The sequence below is a fragment of the Anguilla anguilla genome, chromosome 1 (genome assembly GCF_013347855.1).
Source record: "Anguilla anguilla isolate fAngAng1 chromosome 1, fAngAng1.pri, whole genome shotgun sequence".
Lineage (NCBI taxonomy): Eukaryota > Metazoa > Chordata > Actinopteri > Anguilliformes > Anguillidae > Anguilla > Anguilla anguilla.
This window is the reverse complement of record NC_049201.1, coordinates 40,937,822-40,961,444: the sequence shown is the minus strand read 5'-3', so window position 1 is coordinate 40,961,444 and position 23,623 is coordinate 40,937,822. Positions and strand designations below refer to the sequence as shown.

The 23,623-nt window shown below is 40.1% G+C and overlaps 1 protein-coding gene across 3 annotated transcripts in view; it reads right to left on the bottom strand.

The window, feature by feature from the left end:
- Positions 1-21,036, bottom strand: part of vwc2 (von Willebrand factor C domain containing 2) — a 90,128-nt gene extending 69,092 nt beyond the window's left edge. Inside the window, exon 1 of one of the 3 annotated variants that reach the window (XM_035403028.1) lies at positions 20,655-21,036. The gene's annotated coding sequence lies outside the window, so the exon portion shown is untranslated. The remainder of the gene's footprint in view (positions 1-20,654) is intronic. The other 2 variants (XM_035403019.1, XM_035403016.1) reach the window with 2 other exon arrangements.
- Positions 21,037-23,623: the final 2,587 nt, after the last annotated feature.

Sequence of the window (23,623 nt, the reverse complement as noted above, 5' to 3'; positions counted from 1 at the left end):
AGAAATATAGGCAGTTTGTACCACTTCCTCCACAAAAACCTTTTTTCAGACAATAGGTAACAGGAGCCGGTACCCAGGTGTTAATTGGTTGCTCTCCTCTGGAATGCTATTCAGCAACTGAATGACTGAAGCTTTGATATGAATCGCTGAATCAAGCGCTATTGAAACTAATGTATATGACTCAAAAATGGTGATTCTATGCGGTCTACTTTTGGTGATTATTTTGAACATTGCATTGAGCACCAACCATTTGCAAACAAATAGACTCCTGTATACCCGCAAGTTTATCCTCAGGTAACAATGGAATCGCCAGGCCCTGGATAATTACATTGTCTGTTTCTTGCACCAAGACATCAACAAGAATATATACAACTGGATTGACAAAAGTAACATCAAGAAAACCTGTTTTGCCAGGAAACAAGGAAAGAAGGGTGGTGTCCTTCAATGCATCAGGAGCAAAATAATCGCATTCCTCTCCCTTTTATAATCCTAGCAAATGTGGAATCCTGAGGAATAAAAGAGATGAATTGCAAGCCAATGTAAATCATCTTTGTGAGTACAGGGATGTGTGTCTCATGGCATTCATGGAAATTTGGCTCACTTACTTGGACATGGACTCCACTCTGGATATTAAGAGCTTTGGGGCTCCTCTCCAGCTGGACCGATACAGTAAGGTAACGGGGAAGTCTCAGCCTGTAAATCAACCGCAACTGGTGCAAAAAAATCACAGTGCGTGAACAGCTGTGTCTACCCGACATTGAGCTGCTGTCTGTTTCGTTGAGGCCCTTTAACCTCCTCAGAGAATTCCCTTCAATTACTGGTTACCATTGTTTACATACATCCCAAGGCAGATGCCAAATTTGCAGCTGACATCGCTTTTAAAGTGGCTCAGAAACTGCAATCCATCTCTCCGGATGCCTCAAACATTATAAATGGAGATTTTAATCATTGTAAAATAAAGAAATTGTTGAACAGTTTCTATCAATATGTTACCTCCTTCACATGCCGCACAAAACTCTGGACCTCTGCTATGGATGTATAAGTCTATCGCTGGACCCGCACTTGGATTATCTGACCATAACACAGTGCACCTTCTGTCCATATATAAGACTGTGTTGAGGAGGATGAAAGTGCACAAGCGACAGGTTAAGGTTTGGACTGAGGACAGTACCATGGCCTTGCAGGGCTGCTTTGATTGCACAGATTGGCAGTGTTCCAAGAATCTGCGGATGATTTAGATGAACTTGCCTATGTCGTGTACAGCTATATTTCCTTTTGCAAAGGCTCTATGATCCCGACCAGAGAAGTAAGAATTTTTCCAAATAATAAACCATGAATTCTTAAAGCTCTGAAAGGACTTATCTGTAAATGAAAAGCTGATTTTAATGTGGGTGATGTAGAATCTAAGAATCTAAGAAGGAAGTGAGGTCTGAAATTAATAAGGCTAAACTGAGGTACAAGGATAAGACTGAGGCTGAGCTCACCAGTAATAATCCATGAACTGCCTGGAATTGGCTGATGAACTTACTGGTTTTTGATAATTTGAGGTTTGATAATGTTTTTCCAACACAAGTTAACCAGTTAAGGCACAGGATGAAGGCTTGTCAATCAGTCAATATAGATATAAAGAGTATTACTGACCTTTAATGGCATTCTAAGTTCAGAAAAAGCCCAGGACCAGACAACATTTATGGCCAGGCACTTCAGCAATCTCTTCAGCAAACACTCCACAATTGTTCCTGTAGCTATGAATAAAACACCCAAGGAGTTTAAGACAGTAGCTCTTACATCTTTAATTATGAATTGATTTGAAAACTTAATTTTAAAAAAGCATTTTGTTGCAGGTGGAAAAATCAATAGACCCCTTGCAGTTTTCATACAGCATTGGCAGAGGTGTGGTGTGCCACCATTACAATCCTTAGCTTTTTATACAAGCATATTGAGGGCCCTCAGACTCACACCAGGCTTTTATTCATAGATTTTTCTTCAGCCTTTAACACTATCCAGCCACATGTCCTATTGATCTTAACATTATTGGGTGGATTTTCGGCTTTTTAAGTCACTGGTCTCAATGTGTGAGAGTAAATGGTGTCCTCTCCAACCAGCTCCACTCCTCCACTGGATCCCACCAAGGTTGTTGTCTTTCTCTATGTCAAGTATGCTAATGACTGTCAGAGTAACTATGAGAATCGACATAAAATAAAACTTGTGGATGATTCCGTAATACTTAGCTTTCTTGACGGGGAAGAATATGATCATGGGCCTATAGTTGAGGGCTTTTCAGTTTCCTTCAGTTTAATGTATCAAAAACTAAGGACATGATTATCTATTTTAGAAAGTCTTCACCCAGCCCCAAACTGACTGTAATTCAGAGTGATGACATTGAAGGAGTGGACTATTACAAATACCTAGGTACTGTTAATGATAAAAAATTGTTTTGAACCCAATGCAGATGCCATATCAAAGAAAGTGCAGCATCTTTTCTTTCTGTGAAAAATGCACTGCACTGTAATGATGACTCTATTTTACCTATGTTTTATTGAATCTGTTTTATCCTTTTGTATTGTTTTCTGGTATGGGGAGCTCAACTTGGCCAGTAAGAACAGACCTGGCAGACACGTTAAGGTGGCGAGTAAGATAGTGGGGGTTTGTCAGGTCCAGCTCCAGGACCTTCACTACAACCATGTCCTTAGGCAGGCCAAGGCAATTTAAGACTGTCCTGACCTTCCCCTGCAGAAAGAGTTTGAGCTCAGCCCTCAGGCTGCCATTTTAAGATGCCTGTCAGTGGGACTAATTGATCCAAGCTCTCCATTGTCCATATGGCAATCAACAGGCTCAATATGAAGCTCATGCTGATCATGGTCACTCTCTCTGCCATTTCTGCACTGATACTGCTCTTTGCAACTTGCATTAATGTTCTGTTTTTACCTTACTTCTGACGGCATCTGTGTTTTTATTTTTTTTTTTTAATGTTTCAGTGTTTTATTGTTTTATGGTTGCCCTTGTCAATTTTAAATTGTTGGTTAATGTTTTAATCCCTGGCTGCAATACGTGTTTCCCCATGTGGGACAATAAAGATTGATAGATTGATTAATTGATTAATTTATTGATTGACTTGAGCACGGGGATTAATAATCGTGGCCAGTGTAGTTAAAGAAATGACAGGTTTATATCTCCGCTGAGATAATGCCTCTGACATACTTTTATTTTTTCACCGAAACAGTGACTTTGGCTAAAGACAACTGCGTGAAATCCAATCAATTTGTGTGCAGTACCTCCTCACACAAACAACCAAAGCTGTGCATTCCCTGTGGAATTAATGACTAAGAGGAGAGAGACAGTACGTATATAAAAGCGCACTCCAATTAACAGGAGCCAGGGGAAGGAAGAAGCAAGCTGAATGAAGACCGACTGAAGAAATTTCTTTTTGTTTTATATTGCACTTTGTATTTCTTTTTCCATTTTGTGTTTAGCCTTGTTTTGCACATTTTAGCACTTTAATAAGTGTGCCTGCAATATGCCCTGACACATTTTCCGTTATAACAATGTATAACAAAGCAATAATTTAGAAATAAAAATGTTGATGTTCTTTCCTTTATTTCAATAAAATAGTTTTTCTATGTATGGTTTCATAATCTTTATGAAATTAGGTTTCTGTGGGTGCAGAAATCAATGTAATGTTTGGTTGTAGAAGATAGTAAAAAATGTGGCCTTTCTAGTGTTAAACTACAGAAAATAAGATATCCTTAAAATAAAGTTTTGTTCATTAAAGATACTTAGAAATGGTACTTTAAACTGTGAGCTCAGTAATTGCAAAGGGCCTGGTAGGCTAAGGAAGACCTGTACAGCTGATGACTGATGAATTCCCACTATAATTAAGAAACCCCCCAAACACCTATCCAACGGATCAGAAACACTCTTCAGGAGGCAGGCACGGATGTGTCAGTGACTACTATCTGCACAAGACTTCACAAACAAAACTACACAGGCATCACTACAAGATGGAAACCATTATTTAGCCACAAAATCTCTCCAAGCGTGCAGTGACAACTCATCCAGGAAGTCACAAAAAATCACAGAAGAACATCCAAAAAACTGCAGACCTCTCTTGCTAAGGTCAGTGTTCATAACTTCACAATAAGCAAGTGACTGGGCAAAAATGAGATTCATGGGAGAGTAGCAAGGAGGAAACCACAGCTAACCAAGAGAAACATCAATGCTCACACAATTGGAAAAAAGCACCCGGATTATCCCCAAGCCTTTTGGGATTAGGTTCTATAGACAGATGAGTCAAACATGGAATTTTTTGGATGCTACAGGTTCTATTATTTCTGGTGTAAAGCAAATACCGAATTTCACAGCAAGAACATCATACCAACAATCAAACATAGTGGTGGTAGTGTGATGGTGTGGGGATGTTCTTCAGCCTCAGGACCTGCCTGACTTGTCTTTATTGAAGGAAACATGAATTCTGCCCTGTACCAGACAATTCTTTAGGAAAATGTCTGGTCATCTGTCCATGAGCTGAAGCTGACAATGATCTAAAACACAAAAAAGTCCACATCTGAATGGCTGAAAAGAAAGAAAATAAAGTTTTTGAGTGGCCTACTCAAAGTCCTGACTTGAATGCAATAGAGGTGCTGTGGCAGGATCTGAAATTAGTATTTCATACTTGAAAACTAGCCAATTTTCAGAAATTAAAGCAGATCTGCAAAGAAGAGTGGAGTAAAATTCCTCCACAGTGATGTTAAAGACTGATATCAAATTATAGAAGCATTTGGTTGCAGTTATCGGTGGTGCAACTAGTTATTAAATTTAATGGGGAAATCACTTTTTCACATGGGTAATATGGGTGTTTAATACATTTTTTATTAAATAAATGAATGTTTGGACCTGTTTTATGTTTACTCATGTTCCCTTTGTCTAATATTACATTCTGTCAAAAAAAAATCGGAAACCATTCAGTGTGACAAATATGTAACATCAAAGGAAAGCAGGAAAAGGGCAAGTACTTTTTCATGGCACTGTACTTTCATAATGAGATTACTGGTTTCCTTCTGACAACTCGTCCATGCAACTCTTCCACTCATTTTTGTAATGAGTGAAAGAGTTGTAAGCAACACTGCACAGTGGATCGTTACACCACTACCTCGGTGTCAGCTATTCCTTTCTGCAGGTCCTTGGCGGTGATATGTGGGTTTATACGTTGCATACCTGATCAGGCTACGAGCTGTTTTATCATAGATGTTTTTTTCTTCTAGCCTGCAACAATTCCTTCCAACTTCAACTTCTTAATGTTTCTGACAGTGGAAATTCCAAACTGGAAGCATTTATATATCTTTTTATAGCCTTTCTCTCTTTTGTAAGAGTAAACTATCTTTATTTTCAAGTCCTCAGGCAGCTGCTTAGAAGAGCCCATGGATGATGAGTGTAGGCACAACACTCTAAGAGTGTTAGAAGTGTCAGGGTATTTATTAAGCTCTGAAATTAGTCATTTGAAGAAGGAAAAAAAGTGTTTAAAAAGTTCTATTTGGAAATCTTACAATGAAATTAAATTAGTATTTTGAAAAAAATTATGAAATAAATTACATAATAGCATAAATTAAATGTTACAATGTCATTATGAACATGAGAATGACAAAATAATAATATTTTTTTCTGCCATTTTCGTCGTTATACCAATTCCCCATGTGTATCACAGTCCTGGTCGATGCACTATCCTCTGTCGGTTTGGGGAGGGTGTAGACTACCACATGCCAGCCTTTGATACATGTGGAGTCGCCAGCCGCTTCTTTTCACCTGACAGCGAGGAGTTTCACTGGGAGAGCGTAACGCTCACGCTATCTCCCCCAGATCCCCTCCCTGCTGAACAGGCGCCCCGACCAACCAGTAGGAGTCGCTAATGCTATGATCAGGACTCATATCCTCACTGGCTTCCCACCCGCGAACACTACCAATTTTATTGACTCATTTAGAGTTCTATAATATTTGGGAACAATATTCTTCACACAATGTAGAAATGAAAGCACTATTTATACATACTTCCCCATTTCAATGCACTATAACATTTGGGACAAATTAATTTACAGGTGTTTCTAATTAGACAGGTGTGTTCAATTGCTTTATTAGTGCAGATACAAGAGAGCTTCCAGTCTTGATTCTAGGCTTTGATTGCCTTTGGAGTCTGTTATTGGCATTTGTCAACATGAGGATTGGCACAGAGTTGTGCCAATGAAATTCAAGGAATCCACTATAAGTTTGAGAAAACAGTCAGAGACAGAGGCCAAATGTTAGGCTCACCTAAATCAACTGTTTGGAATATCATTAAGAAGAAAGCGAGCACTGATTAGTTAAGTAATGGCAAAGTGACTGGTAGGAAGATCTCTACTGTTAATGACTGAATAATGTGTTGACAAGTGTTTGAAGAAAAACCCCAAACACTTGTCCGACGGATCAGAAACACCCTGCAAGAGAAAAGCATGGATGTGTCAGTGACTACTGTCCACAGAAGACTTCACAAACAGAACGACAGATGCTACTCTGCAAGATCCAAACAATTAGTTAGCCAAAAAAACAGGATGGTCAGCTTATAGTTTGCTATGAAGTACCTAAAACAGCTTGCAGACTTCTGAAAAAAGGTCTTGTGGACAGATCAGACCATAGTTCACTTGTATCTGAGCACTGCTTCCTACAGGTCTGGCATGTATTTGTGGTTGTAGTCTGGAGGGGGGGGGGGGCTAACGGCATGTGGCCCATCTTCACTAAAATGATGCAAAACATCCGCTAAATTAAATACTGTATATAATAAATATGACAAAGAAATAACAAATGGTTTACGTGTCACCTTTAATATCTATTTGTTGGGTTACCCCCCACCTCCCCTCTATTATTTCTGCTGAGTAATACACTAAAAATTGGTAGTCTAAACTTAGCGAGGGGGTGGGGGTAGAATAGGATAAATTGATAAGCTAGTGTCCATGAAAAACAATAACCAGAAATTTGAAAAATCCTGGTTACATTTCCAATCAAGCACCCAGATTTTTTTTTAAAGGCTAAAAAAAATAAATAACTGCAACCTCACACATATTTTTTCAATTTTCAAGCAACTTTGGGAGAAACAAGCAGAGAGTCGTGAATAATAAATGGAATTAGAATTGTAAACCTGTAGCCTATATCCCCTTCTCGAGCAAACAGAACAAACACAGATGGGAGGGGTAGAGCAATGGGGAGATTACATAACATAACATGCTCGTTAACATAACATAACATAACATAATAACGAGAACAGGTGATTCAGCCCAACAATGCTAGTGCTTACAAAATAACAATGGTTACTTACAAACTAGATAGTATCTAGTACCATATTAACCCTGGTCTTGAAAACCCCCAGAGTTTCTGCCTCTACTACATGACCAGGCAAGCTACTATGCGCAGTGACTATTCACTGTGTGAAAAAATACTTCCTAACATCTGTGCGGAAATTTACTTTTTGATAATTTCCATTTATGCTAGTGGTGTGTCCTTCGTGATCGATTCATTCCTTTTGAACAAATCTTTTGGGTGAATGAAAAGAACTGACTCAACTCCATGTAAGGATGCGTTTCTTTCATTCACCCCTCAGTAAATTAAACTAGGAACTTGTCATTCGCTGAAGCTGCAGCTACTCCTCCTATTTAACCATTTTTCACCATTGGGCTCTGTTGTCTGTAGTAGCCATTAACTAACGACAAAATTGATCCGCTTGAGCAGGGCATGCTTTGCTCTCAGCCCCTCCCGTTGGTGTGACCAAAGCAGCAACAGTTCAGTTCCTGAACTGAAAGCAGTGGGGACCGAATCCGTGTAGGAACTGGACATTCTGATTCCTTGAATTCGGGTCTGGAAATAGAACATGTTTAACACAAGTGGCGGCAGTTCTGTCTTCCTCCACCAATGCCTTGATATTGCATTGACAAACTTTCCTGAGTTATGAGTGGACCTATGGAATAACAAGCTATTTGCTTGCACTAGTTGGTTAGCGCAGTTAAATCTGAGAAATGCTATACGCTATGAGTAGTCTACTCTCTTATTTGCACGATGTAGCCTAAATAAACTGTGAACAAAAGAGTCCATTAATGTATGATGTGGGAAACCAAAGCATTTACCCAAAGCAAATAAAAAAGCTATAACCAAGACATGTATAATCATATCCGATAATCCCGCTGCAGTAACGCACGGCACGGCATACAGTAGAATCTGTGAATTACGGGTCAAAAAATTAGAATAGCCAAAAATTATGAAGACAAAGAGTGTAAATCTGAAATTAAATTCACATAAAAAGCACAGTGTCCTATTTCTTTCATTAGGAACTAGAGCCTGAAGACGGAATCAGTCACTGCATGACTCTGGTTCTCGTTCACTAGGAACTGGAGTCAGGGAACGAAAAGTCAGAAGTCAATGTCGGGAACGAAGGAACCGGTGAATGAATCCAGGAATGAATCCTTTTAGGGAACAGAGTGAAAGGATTCGTGACCCTGAAAGGAACTGGAAAGCCCATCACTAATTTATGCCTCCTGGTTCTACTAACAGAACACAACTTGAAGAATCTATTGTAATTTGGCCTCAACCAAATCACCCCTAAATCTCCTTTTACTAAACTTGTAGCTTGACGTAGCTATGTCTGACCATTTCTGCGTATTCCTCGATGTCATATTGGCTAGTAACCCTGTAAACACGAAGCGTGTAATCAAAAGGCGCTACCTAAACTCCGGGGTGCTGATACTTTTATGAATTATGTAGCAAACTCACCTCTCCCTGTTTTATCTTCCTCTTGTGATGATTTAGTGAATAATTTTAATTCTAAACTAAGGGAAATTATTGATATTACTGCCCCACTGAAAACGAAGATAGTGTCTGGTAAACAGAAAGCTCCATGGAGGAACGGTGAAAAATAAGATGGCTAAAAAGAGAATGTCACAGGGCAGAGCGTCAATGGAGAAAAACAAAACTGCAGTTACACTTAGATATCTATAAAGATAAACTCAGTAGCTACAACAGCGAAACGAAATATGCCAGGCAATCCTTTTTCTCTCAGAAATTATTAACAATCACAAAGACGATGCAAAAATTATTTTTTCTAGTATAGATAGCTTGATAAAACCCCCCTCTAAAATTCCTTGTGACCTTTTCTCTACATCGAAATGTGACGAGTTTGCTGCTTTTTTTTGAGATAAGATAACTAACATTAGACTTAGCATCACTCAGACTGGGTCAGATGAAGTCGAATTCCCTTCTACACCATGTGAGAGCAGTATGGACCATTTTTATACGGTTGATTCTGATTTGATTGGGAAAGTACTATCCCAGCTTAAATCTCCGAACTGCCCCCTTGACGCCATTCCAAGTACTTTTTTAAAAACTGTTTTTAGCTGCCTAGCAGACTGCCTAGCAGTGCAGACTATTATGAACTGTTCTCTACAAACTGGTACCTTCCCATATGCACTTAAAACTGCTATGGTAAAGCCACTTCTGAAGAAGAGTAATCTTGATTCTTCAGAAATAAGCAATTATAGGCCCATTTCAAACCTTCCTTTTCGCAGCAAAATCCTTGAAAAGGTGGTTTTTAAGCAACTAAACGACTATCTTAATGCAAATTATATTTTAGAGAATTTCTAGTCTGATTTTCGTGCCCACCATAGTACAGATACATCACTTGTTAAGGTGGTCTTGCTACCTCCACCTTCAACTCCTACCTCTCCCAGTCCCTCGACTCACTTTGTCCTCTTGTCTCCAAACCAGCACGCTCCTCACCCCCCTGCCCATTGCTGACTGAGTCACTACGCTCCAGCAGAACATCACTGCGGGCTGCAGAGAGGAAGTGGAGGAAATCCCGATCCTCTGATGACCTGACTGCATATCATACCCTGCTGGCAAATTTCACATCTGCCCTCACGTCAGCTAAAGCCTCATTTTTCCAATCTAAGATCAGTGCATGTGCCTCTAATCCACGCAAACTATTCTCCACCTTCTCTTCCCTCCTCATTCCTCCTCCACCCCCACCTCCCTCTTCCCTTTCCGCAGATGACTTTCTGGCCACCTTTGAAGGAAAGGTGGCTACAATCCGGAACTCCTTCGCCCATCCAGTGAGCCCCCCAACCCGCCGGGATAAACCCACAGCCACACTGACCTCCTTTGAGATGCTAGAGGATTCCGATGTACTACAACTCATCACCTCTCATCGTGCAACCACCTGTCCACTTGACCCCATCCCATCTACAGTTCTCCAATCCATTTCCAGCGAGTTCCTTCCCTATCTGTCCTCCATTATTAATTCTTCACTTTCCTCTGGTCATGTTCCCTCTGATTTTAAGATGGCTCGTGTTACCCCACTTCTCAAAAAACCCACCTCAGACCCCTCCGATGTAATGAATTATTGACCCGTATCGCTTCTACCCTTTCTGTCCAAAACCCTTGAACGAGCAGTTCTTAAACAACTAACCTCTTTTCTCCATCAGAACAACCTGCTAGACCCTCACCAGTCTGGCTTCCGATCCGGGCACTCAACAGAGACTGCGCTCCTAGCTGTGACGGAGGCACTTGCCACTGCAAGAGCCTCACGCCTCTCCTCTGTCCTGATCCTTCTTGACCTGTCTGCAGCTTTCGACACGGTCAACTATAAAATACTCCTCTCCACCTTGGCTGGGATGTGCATCGCCAGGACTGCCCTGTCTTGGTTCGCTTCCTATCTTGCAGATAGGTCCTACCAGGTCACCTGGAAGGGGTCTGCCTCTGCTTCTCATCCCCTTGTTACGGGAGTGCCGCAGGGATCTGTACTGGGTCCTCTGCTGTTCTCCTTATACACCAGATCTCTTGGTTCAGTTATTAATTCACATGGATTCTCCTACCATTGTTATGCAGATGACACACAACTCTTCTTTTCTTTCCCCCCCTCGGCCACACAGGTCAATGATAAGATATCTTCCTGCCTGGCTGACATCTCCACCTGGATGGCCAGCCACCATCTGAAGCTCAACCTCAACAAAACTGAGCTGCTCTTCCCGTGCAAGACCTCCTTACTTCGTGAGCTCTCAATCACGGTTGATGGCACCACAGTGACTGCCTCTCACTCTGCCAAGAGCTTGGGGGTGGTCCTGGATGACCAACTGGACATCAAGGAGCACATCAAGGCAACATCACGGTCCTGCAGATTCCTTCTGTACAACATCAGAAGGATTCGACCATACCTGACGACGCACTCCACCCAGCTGCTCGTCCAGGCTACGGTGACCTCTCGCCTTGATTACTGCAACTCTCTCCTTGCAAGCCTGCCAGCTTGTGCCATACAGCCACTATAGATGATTCAGAATTCCGCTGCTCGACTCATCTACAACCTTCCCAAATTCTCCCACGTCACTCCTCTGCTGCGATCACTCCACTGGCTACCGGTCGCTGCCAGGATCCGGTTCAAAGCCCTGACCCTTGCCTACACTGCTGCCAACAGGACAGCCCCCATCTACTTGCAGGGCATGACTCGATTCTATGTGCCTGCTCGACCACTCCGCTCTGCGGCAGCAGGGCGCCTTGTAACCCTTCCCACCCGCCCAAAGGGATCACAGAGCTTCTCCACCCTAGCTCCCCAGTGGTGGAACGAACTCCCCGTCCCTCTCCGAACCTCCCCCTCACTATCCATCTTCCGCCGTAGCCTGAAGACTCATCTCTTCAGACTATACCTAGACTAACCACCACCACGCTGTATATTTCACTCTAAATCCCCCCCCCCCCCCACCCCACTTGTTACAAGTTGCCCCATCCCAGCACTTCTTGGTAATTTGTATTTGTCCTAATACTGTAGCTTATTCTTCTGCCTAGTTGGCTTTGCAGAGGTTAGGTCTGAATAGGTCTGTGTGAACTAAACTGTGTTCTTGGCTAGAAATAGCTGTACAAAATAAGTATTGTACCTTACTGAACCTGTGTTTAGCAGTTGTCTATGACCATGAAATGCACTTTTTGTACATCGCTTTGGATAAAAGCGTCTGCCAAATAAATGTAATGTAATGCAATGGTAAATGACCTAAGAATGGATACTGATTCAAATAAGCTCTCTGTTCTCGTGCTCTTGGATTTGAGCACAGCTTTTGATACTGTTGACTATGAAATTCTAATAGATAGACTTCAAAATTGGGTTGGCCTCTCAGGTACAGTTTTAAACTGGTTTAGGACATATCTAACCGGGTGCAACTTCTTTACCTCACTAGGTGATCATACCTCGGAGAAAGTTGATATACTGTGTGGTATTCCTCAGGGGTCCATTCTAGGGCCAGTCCTCTTCAACTTGTACATGCTCCCTCTTGGGAATGTCATTAGAAAACATAACATACATTTTCACAGCTATGCGGATGACACATAACTGGACAATCACCACCTGAAGCTCAACCCGGGAAAGACGGAGCTAATCTTTATTCCTGCTCTATCCTCTCCCCTCCTCGACTTTTCCATTTCCCTAGGGGACACCTTAGTTACATCATCACCCTGTGCCAAGAATCTCGGAGTGGTGATGGACAACAGGCTGTCCCTCTCCAAGAACATCGCAGCAGTAAGCCGGGCATGCAGATTTTTCCTGTATAACATCCGGAGAATCCGCCCCTTTCTCACCACCTACTCAACCCAGCTCCTGGTCCAAGCAATGGTTCTATCCCGCCTGGACTACTGCAACTCTCTTCTGGCCGGACTACCGGCATCTGCCACCAGACCCCTGCAACTCATTCAGAATGCTGCAGCTCGTCTGGTCTTCAACCTCCCCAGACACTCCCACGACACTCCTCCACTGGCTGCCTGTTATAGCTCGCATCAAATTTAAAACATTGGTCCTATCATACCAGGCAGTCAAGGGATCAGCCCCAGCATACCTCCACAAGATATTCAAACCCTACATGCCAACCAGATCCCTCCGTTCTGCTACCTCAGGACGCCAGGCACCACCCCCTCTTCGCACCTGCACTTCCAGAACACGTCTCCTGTCTGTTCTGGCCCCACGATGGTGGAATGACCTCCCCGTGGAGGTCAGAACAGCTCAGACACTGACCAATTTCAAGCGACGACTGAAGACTCACCTCTTCAGGCTGCACCTCTCCCCATCCCTCCCTACCCCCCTGTAAATGACTGTAAGCTTAGGGTTGTACCTAGGCAGCTGTTTCGTAGGTGACTTAGGTGCATTAACTGTCTTAACTACTGCTTGTATTTTTTCCATAGACTGCGTTGTTGCCGTTCTCGTTGTGTTAGTGTTAATCAGTTTAACCTTCAGGGTCCAAGTTGAACTATGCGGTTGTTCCCTGCACTTGGACCGGTACTTCTCTCTAGGGTTTTCGTCATACTTGTTCCTGGTTATGATTATACACTTTGTTGTACATCGCTCTGGATAAGAGCGTCTGCCAAATGCCTGTAATGTAATGTAATGTAATAACTTTATATCTCCATATCACCTGGGGACATGAGCCCTGTGAACTCCTTGATCAGGTGCATTAATTATATAAATTTGGATGTATTTTACAATTAAATACAGAAAAAACAGATACTTATTATAGGAGCAAAGGCTCAAAGAGAAAAAATCTCTGTCTATCTAGAATCTCTGTCACTGAAGAGCAAACATCAAGTTACAAACCTGGGAGTAATCATGGATGCCGACCTTAATTTTGAAGCCCATGTTAGAAATGTCACTAAATCAGCTTTTTATCACCTAAAAAACATTGCCATGGTGCAGGGTTTTATTTCACAGTCTGATTCAGAGAAACTAGTACATGCTTTTATTAATAGCAAGCTTGATTATAGTAATGCTTTTTTCTGGCCTCCCCAAAAAAACTATTGGTCGATTACTCATACAAAATTCAGCAGCACAAGTTCTGACCAGGAACAGGAAGAGAGCACATATGACACCTATTTTAAAATCTTTACATTAACTTCCTGTCAGTTTTAGAACTGATTTTAAAATTATTTTATTAGTTTACAAATCCCTAAATGGTTCAGCACCTGAGTACATGTCTGACATGCTTCAAAGGTATGAACCCACCAGGTCCCTTAGATCCTCTGGTACCGGCCTTCTGGTTGTTCCAAAAGTAAAGACTAAAAAGGCTGGGGAGGCAGCTTTTAGCTTCTATGCCCCCAGCCGTTGGAACACCCTGCCAGAGGATCTGAGGAACACAGAAATAGTAGATGGTTTTAAACGGAAATTAAAAACATACCTCTTTAGCATGGCCTTTACATAGAATGCTCTTATATGCCCCCGATTTTTAAACTTTTAAAATGTTAAATTCTGAATTTAAAATTTTTAAATTTAATTGTATTCATTTTTATTTTGTTTTATTTAGCTCTCTCGGTATAATGTTTTTGGTATCTCTTTGTACTGTTTGTACTGTTTTCTATTTTCTCCACTGTAACACTTTTTAATTACTTCTTTCTTATTTTTATGTACAGCACATTGAGCTGCATCACTTGTATGAAATGTGCTCTATAAATAAAATTTGATTGATTTGATTGATTGATATTTACAAAGCATGTCACAAATTACCGTCAGTGCTGCAAAATTCTACTTCAATTTACTAAAATTGGTAATGTAAATATGCACAGCCACTGCAAGTTAATTTAAATACACTGCCAGTATTTAAGATGCGTCTTTCACATGGCGGGAAAGCAACACTGTTGTATCGTTCCATCTCTGGTCTGGTTTTGGATGGGTGTCAGGATCGATGGATGCAATGAATAGCCCCTATCACCAATGTTAACACAGCTCATTACTACAAACATCAGAACACAGTTTTAATATTTTAAATTGTTTAATCCCATACCCAATAGCCAACTATCTCCAGAGTCACCATCTCTCAACTGTTCCTATCTAAGTTGCTATAACAAACAATGTGTGTTTTGCTGTTACATGTTCACAGAATGCCATCTAAAGAGAAAACAAGAGGGTTGGTACCCAGAGAGGTCAAGGAGAGTGCTTCAGATTTGGAGATTAGGAATACTAGATGGTGTTGAAAAACATCTACATGCATTGTCCCTTAGGGGAGACCTTAGGCATTTTAAATGGTATTTCATATTTATTAAAGAAACTCATTTTACAAATCAACGTGCTCTACTTTTTAAGTATTTATAATAAGCACACACCAGATCAGTTTGTCTGGCCGGGTTATTTCCTCATTTGCAAATTGCCACAATTTACTGAACGGTAAGTTATGAAGTTGCCTGTGAGTCAATGTTTCATCATTTTTCATGAATAAAGCCCCATGCTTCATAATCTGAGGCTGTGGCTGGTCTCAGGTTACCACTGAAAATGTGTTTCCTTGATGAAAATTAATATGTGCAGAAGAAAAAAAAACTGCGTACGCACATTATAGGGCATTTTAATTTACTGTTACAATTATTCTGCACCTCTGATACAGTTATACCAACTAGGTGGTATGAATGTACAGTTACGATACACCAAACTGTGTACCTTGAGTTTAATTGTATTAAACTCGATTAAAGGATAATTACACCCTACATCACTTTTTAAGGCTGTAAACGTGTTTGTATGCCTACTTTATTATGAAACATTTTAATCTATGCCGTCATATCAACATTTCTGAAATAATATCTTTTTATTGGAAAAAATAGTTAAAAAACATCTTGGTGCTGACCTCTAATGTTTGGAAAATGCTTTCTGTGTTCTACTCTGGCCCTGACCCAATCATAACATCTCAGTATCTCTGTAAAGATACTACTACGTCATGTAGATATCAATCAAGATGTCCAGTTGGAAAATTGTTGCCCCAAAAAAACTGTCCGTTTACTTTTTAATACGATAGAACACTACTGGCACCTAACTGGCTAGATTGGTTTTGGCCCTACACTTTTCATACTGGAGAAATATGGCGGGCCGTTCATAAACTCTCTCATATTCATATTCCACCTCGACAGTCCACTAAAATATATATATAAAAACATATGAGGTGAGAAATAGGCCATGTAATTGCAGAATCTTGGTTCATATTTGATCTGCAATGCCTTGTTTGACAGTTTGAGTTTCATGAGCCTACGCTGTACACATAATTTCCATACAGAATACTTTATGCAAATGAGATGGACACACCCACTCCACCCACCCCAGGATGCATTTTTTAGAATTGTGTAGTAGGCGGAGCCAGGCTGAAACAGTAAGTGCAATTACTCTTTAAGAAATGAATGTAAGTGACATGACTAATGACTAGACTACCAACATTTTAAAGCTGTTTGAAGTAAAATTTATAGTGCTAGGCTCCATAGTTTCATGGTAAATCAGCTCTAGCAGGTCATATGCATTTACATTCCCTCTTTCCATATTTTTGTTAACTTCAGAAAGCCTTAAAATACACATGCATTAACCCACACACAATTTAAGGGATTCTGCATTTCTCTCATTTTACCATTGCAAACCTCTGATGCAGCACTTTAGTAAATACATGAAAAGGCTATTTGTCTCATTAGTGTCTTTAAAAGCCCCACAAATACTTAGTAAATAATGCCCCTAAGCATCTTAATCTTTCCTTAATCTTAACTTTTATCTTTCATACCAGGAATCAGTTTGGTTGCCCTTCTTTGAACCTTTACTAAAGCCTCTATATCTCTATACTCATGCCATCACTTCACAACAATTCTAAAGGATAGTTGTGGAACGGAATGTGACAGTCTGACGAAGGAATTGTATAAGATAAGTACAACTTCCTTGGATTTATACTCAAAATGTTTAACAATATATCCTTTTTTACTGCTACAACACAGTGCCTAGAACCTGAAAGGCTTAGATCAATTATTACTCCCAAGTCATTTCCAAATTGAGCACCTTCCAGTTGTGTTCCTCCCATAAAGTAGTCCTGCCACATGTTTTTATTTCCCACATGCATAATCCCACTTGTATTACTTTTCTAAAGCAAAAAAATGAGTTTTTCAAATCCTAAAGTTAGAAAATTATTGAACTGAATTCAATTGAACATGCGTTTCATATGCTGAAGAGAAAACGTGATGCAACTAGTCCCTCAAAACAATAAGGAAGAAGAAGATGAAAAATGTCTTTGTCCCAAATGTGATATGATATCATGATATCACTGTATATATATCTTTGCTAGGGATGGGTACTATGTTGATTGATTATTCATTGAGATATGTCCCTACTCAATCTTTTTTATTTTCTCATAAAGGCTATGCATGTAAAGGTATGTGTTGTAACAGCTCTATTTATTAATTTATCATACAGTATGTGAAAAAGAAAAAACACATTAAAATAGAGGATCTTTATTCATCTAATATGAGCCAAATAAAGCAAATATATATTTTTAGACACATTTTGATTTTGTTGGTGTGTCGTTGTATAAGCAGGATAATGTCCGTAGGGCTGAGCATTAGCCTATGCAGTTTGAATTCCCTGTGCTGAGGGAAATTATCTGAGTTATCCGAATTTACTACTTCAGTCAATTGTCATGAAAACAATGCATTTCAAAATATGTGATTCCATTACAATGGAAACATTACTTAAGTATTCCAGCAAATATGGACTGCATTTATATAGCGCTTTTATCCAAAGCGCTTTACAATTGATGCCTTGCATTCACCAGAGAAATTAGGGGTTAGGTGTCTTGCTCAGGGACACTTCGACATACCCAGGTTGGGGGGATCGAACCGGCAACCCTCCGACTGCCAGGCAACCGCTCTTACCTCCTGAGCTATGTCCCATACCATATAGTGTGGCACAGTGGGTAAGGAACTGGGCTTGTAACCGAAAGGTCGTAGGTTCGATTCCCGGGTAAGGACACTGCCGTTGTACCCTTGAGCAAGGTACTTAACCTGCATTGCTTCAGTATATATCCAGCTGTATAAATGGATACAATGTAAAGTGCTATGTAAAAAGTTGTGTAAGTCGCTCTGGATAAGAGCGTCTGCTAAATGCCTGTAATGTAATGTAATGTAAAAAATAAAACAAACCATGTTCAGTCATCAATCATGGCAGTCTCTGTGTTTCTGCACATTTGCTGAATAAGTGCTCCTCTGCCTGTATTCCTTCTTCTAAAATGTGTTTGGGACATTTCTGGGCATGACACACAACAAGAAAATGCCATGTTTTCTGTTGCACCTAGAAGTAACGTTACATCTAGCTATCAGGCTAGCTGTGTTAGGTAGCTAGATGGCTGAAGTCGGGTACTCGGGTGAGTGTAAAGACAAGACCACAGCAAGGCTAAAAAATCCTGCATAGTATGCCATTAACACTTCATTATGACGTAACAACTTGGTTAGTGATGTGTGTTGATATGCGTGCATGCATTTTCTATACAATGAGTGGTGCCATAGATGCTTTATAAAAATAGATTTTCCCCTTGTTAGGAGTCGATTCGGAATCGAGCACATTATACGATCACTCGATCTGAGAAATTATTGAAACTCACCATCCCTATACGGGGTGACACAGTGGTGCAGTGGCTAGCACTGTCGCCTCAAAGCAAGGATCTCACAAAAGAATCTTGACTTGGGGCCCGTGTCCACATGGTTTTCGTTTGGGTACTCCGGTTTCCTCCCACAGTCCAAAGACATGCAGGTAAGGCTAATTGGACTGCCCATAGATATGAGTGTGTGAGTGAATGGTGTGTGTCTTGCAATAGATTGGCGGCCTGTCCAGGGTGTATTCCTGCCTCTCGCCCAATGCATGCTGGGATAGGCTCCAGCACCCATCGCAACCCTGCTCAGGATAAGCGGGTATAGATGATAGATAAATGGACCATCCCTATACTCTATGGTCACCTTACCTCCAGTTATTTAATGACAGATCAACTGTAACTCATATGCTTATATATCACCCTGCTATTATATCTGATATAAACATGAATTGTAAGTTCAGTCAAGAAGTTGAGTCAGTTGCACTAACTTTGGGCAGATGACGTAATTTAAATATCAAGTTATAACTCCACATGGTACAGTATTTTGTACAAACAAGCTGAATCACTTTGCCATCACAATAAAAGATGTTCATTTGCGACTGATTGACATGAAAATGAATTGTAAGTTGACTCACCATGTAATTAGTCCCTTTCACTCATTTTAAAACATTGACTCAATTTAAATATCAATTTAACTCCACATTATATTTTAGTCAACTTAAATCAAATTTTTATTTTTTATTTTTATTTTTTACAATATGCTAGAAGGTGTTTCGGTTATGCTGGGTAGTAGTTAACCACCTGCACATCCACAGACATTATTTTTTCACATGGATGATGTGGGTCTTTGGTAATTTTTTTCATTAAACAAATAATTTTTTAAATGTGTTTTTTGTTTACTCATGTTCACTTTGGCTAATATTACTTTTTGTCTAAAGATCTGAAACCATTCAGTGTGACAAATATGCAATAATACAGGAAATCAGGAAGGGGGCAAATACTTTTTCACGGCATTGTATGTTTTCTGTGTTATATTGTTTTCTCTCAGTTTTATGGATAGCCATTTTCTCGCTTTTTAACCATATCCAATTGATGTGTAGCCTACTCTAGCCTCAAAAGCAGGGCGCATATTTATTAATTCCGCCTGTAAAACGGACCTGCTTCTCGCTGCATATCAGATTGCATACCGTCAGGTTTTCAGACTGCCCCCCTCTGGTGAGAAACACGCACTGACAAGATGTGTACACTAATAATTTTAAACTTTAAATAATGACAAAATGTTATAGTATCTGCAGCAATTTCTACCATTTACCCAATCAGTAATTAAAAAAAAAAAACTTAAAGGTGAGTCACTTTAGACACAAAGAGTAAACTGATGGCCAAATCTCCCCGCGATTTTCTATTACATGTATTGGCTTTACTTCAGGCAACACCTTCAACAACAAAACGTTTAAAGGATGACTACTACACTGTGTAGAATATGCTGTAAAACAACAATCATCCGGATTATTGGGAAGCAAAGAACATTTACGCGAGAGCACATCGTTCACCTTTATTGACCCACAGAATGGCATATTCACTATCAATCCCATAGATAAATAGAGGCTTTGTCGTCACTAATTGGTCAACAGTAAGCTATGTGTGAAGAAAAGTGATTGCCGTAGAGTCTGTGCTCATCAGTACGCGGCAACTCCCGCAAACGTCGCCTCCGAACAGTCTTTACATGACATGTTATTTCAGGTCCCCTAATTGCAATGTTACTAACAGGATTTTGCTTAATTTGGATTTTCGTTTAACACGACGAGACTGCATGGGAAATGGTTAGCTATTTAGTAAATAAACCCAGCGAACGTTGTACCAACACGGAATACAAAAATGTAGTATTAAAATAAACCACAAATCACGAAGTCGAATAGGCTACTGGCAATAATCTCGTAAACACTCGCATGTGTTCTCATCCACTGTTACGAAATAATTGCAATATTTCGCCTAATATTTTATACGCACAAACTAAAATACCGGTTTCACAATTTTAAAGTTTTCTGTTTACGACAACGCAACAGTGCAGAGACTAAGCTATTATAAAGGATAGCCACAACAAGCATATCGTTGCTTACTCACGTGTTGTAGCCTACTGCGAGTGTTACATTTTTACTGATATCAAGAATTTTAAAATAAGCTGTCTGACTAATGCCGCTCAGTCTATTTACGCTGTTCAAAACAACGAATATTAGGGAGCAAAGTTACCTGTGCGGTTCCCTTTGTGTCGCAGTCCTCTTCACTACTTTTGACATGGATATTGAACGAACGTCGCAAGCGCAATAAATCGCATTCCGGAGGCACAGTAGCCTAATCTCGAATGAACTTTGCAGCTTTTCCTCAAGATGACTGGATGTGAGTGTGTATCCTACCTGTAGTTTTATTTCTATGCTTGGCGACGGTTGCTACCACGGTGATGCACGGAGACGTGAAGAATACTGCTGGCCTCTTGCAAAGGAAGACAGGGGTGGAGCTATACGATTCCATTTACGGAGATATTAGCTAACATCTGAATCATGACTGACCAAAGGCTGTCGTTCATGGGGTGCTATTTGGGGTAAAATCTATTTGGAGAACGTATCTGTTGCTTAACTTGAATTAGTCTATATTGCTTTGTGTGTGTGTGTGTGTGTGTGTGCGTGCGTGTGCGTGTGCGTGTGTGGTAATATACCAATGAAAACAAGTAAAACATTTTGTTTTTAAAACACAGGCAATGCACTATATACTCAAGGAGTTTTTAAACAAGTAATAATTTTAATTCCTAAAAACAAGGTCTTGAAATTATTTAACCTAGACGTATAGGTATGCTAACCATAATTATAGGAAACTAGGGCTGCCCAGCATTTGTGTTCGCAACCCTGAATGTGTTGGGACATGCTTAATTAAATCAGGAACAACACTCCTGCAGAAACATATGCTTTCAGTATACGTTGTGCCTCCCATTTACATATACCACACACGTGTGTGTGTTTGTGTGTGTTTGTATGTGAGTGTATTAATGCACATCAGTATGTATATATAGATGTGTGTTGTCATATTTATCATCTCATATCTATGTATGTGATGTAATATATCAGTTCCTATGTGTTTTGCTTAGCTTGCTGACATGCATGGATTTCATGTCTTTAATAATTTATTTTTCATTGGGTTGCTGGCATCTACATACAAATAGATAGACAGACATGGGCCCTATTTAGATGATGCAGAAACCAGGTCCAGTACAATCACAGCTGTCAGAAGTGTAGTTGGCATTTAGGTGCGCTGAAGTGCATATTGTGAAGTTGGCCCAGGGCCTGGTATTTTCATAACTTTTTATGTTTGCCCTGAATGTAATGGAGCAGAATCAATAATTTGAGGGTGTGAATTGTCACAGATTCAGTTGATATTTCAACAGATTTAGAGCATCTAAAAAATCTGCCACCAGGAAGCTGGAACTCTGGAAAAAGAATGGCAGTGGGAAATTAACTATTTAGTTGAAAGGTTGTACTGAGAGATTGGTATATCCATTCTTACATACAAGTACATGAATGAAAATTTGGGTGATAAAAAATAATTCCCACACCTCTGGGACACAGTGATGCACCAAGAGTTGGTAACAACAAAACCAGAATTAATTACTTCTGTTTGCAAGGTAAAATGGTAAAATGCAGTGTCTGGAAACTAATGCAATCTGCCACTACTGCTATTGCTTGTAACATGGAGTGGACCTAAAGTTTGGTTCTGTGAGGTTTGGAAGGTTTACACTGTATGTCATTATGGTGTAGGCATGATCCGAGCACTAGTTGTCAAATTAAAACAGCTGTAGCCCAATGGCTAGCTAACCAGCTTGGTAGTTGTCTAACTAGGCCACACAAATAGAGTTGTCGCCTGGCAACTGGAGAGTTGTCAGTTCGATCCCCAGCCTTCTGGGGGTGTTAAAGTGCAAGACACCAAACACAAATTGAGCTGGTTGGCGCCATTGGTGTGTGAGTGTGTGCGTGAATGAGAGGCATTCATGAGTTGCTAGAAAATGCGCTATATAAATATAAATATAAAATAACATTTGTATATGAAAATGTAAATGACAGAAACAGGCAGAATTTACCTTAAACTAATTTCCACCTATACACCCTTGTTTGAACTTGGTCTTAAAAATCAGTCTGCTTTTGTTAAGCTTGAATGCCTAAAGAGGGAAATCCACAAAATGATTACTTTAGCACCTGGTAAACTGGTAAAGTATCATAAAAAAACAATGTATGATTCAAAGAGCACCCACAGTGGTTGGAAAGTACTTACAAATGCACTACCAGGGAAATCATGGCATAGTATGCTGCCTGGACTGTGCATATTGAAATAACACATTTTATCCAATGGGGCTCAATCTAAGGCATGTCCAGTTCACAAAGATGTTAGCAAATTACCACTTGCAATAAAAAAAATAAAAAAACAAGGTGAAAGCTAGCAGTAATGTGTTCTAGTCTTTTTCATGTGTAAACTTGTCGATGACCCTGGCAGCTGCCATACTTGTAAGAGGATGACACTGGGTCCATCCCATTACCCTTCACTCCTTAGCTCCTTTTCACCACTCCTCCCTACCACTTGTCTCCTACCCAGAATTATGTGGAGGAAAGGAGGGGACTAGACAACTAGAGGAAAAGAGAGCACAATGAGGCGTGGAGAAAATTGGGACAGCTTAGCAAAGTCAGTGTCAACTATTGATGAAATAGCCCATAAACTTCATTCTTTTGCAAACCCACAATCCCATAGTCAATCACATATCTTACACATGGCCAGCCCATTGAAAGCTGCAAAATAGCTTGCAAGTTCCAAGTACAAGCTGTTGCATGTACAGTAGCCTGTACAAACATGAATCTGACATTGAGATTTGCATCGCAACACTACCTAAAATGTAATAAGCAACATTATAACAAAGTAAACATCACATAGTATACAAAAATAACAATTCCAGAATCCCCATTTGCCCAATGTCTGAACATACAGAGCACTAATTCACCTTATACTATACTTATACTGTGACAGCTTACATTCTATTGCCAGTTCATTGCATCTCACATAGGCTAATTCAGAAACATTTCCATAGATTAGTGAAACAGTTTCTTCACTTCATATTATCTGAGTTATTGTTTCCCAGTGTTCAGTTTTAACATTGAAAAACAATTTTCCACTGGAACATCTGA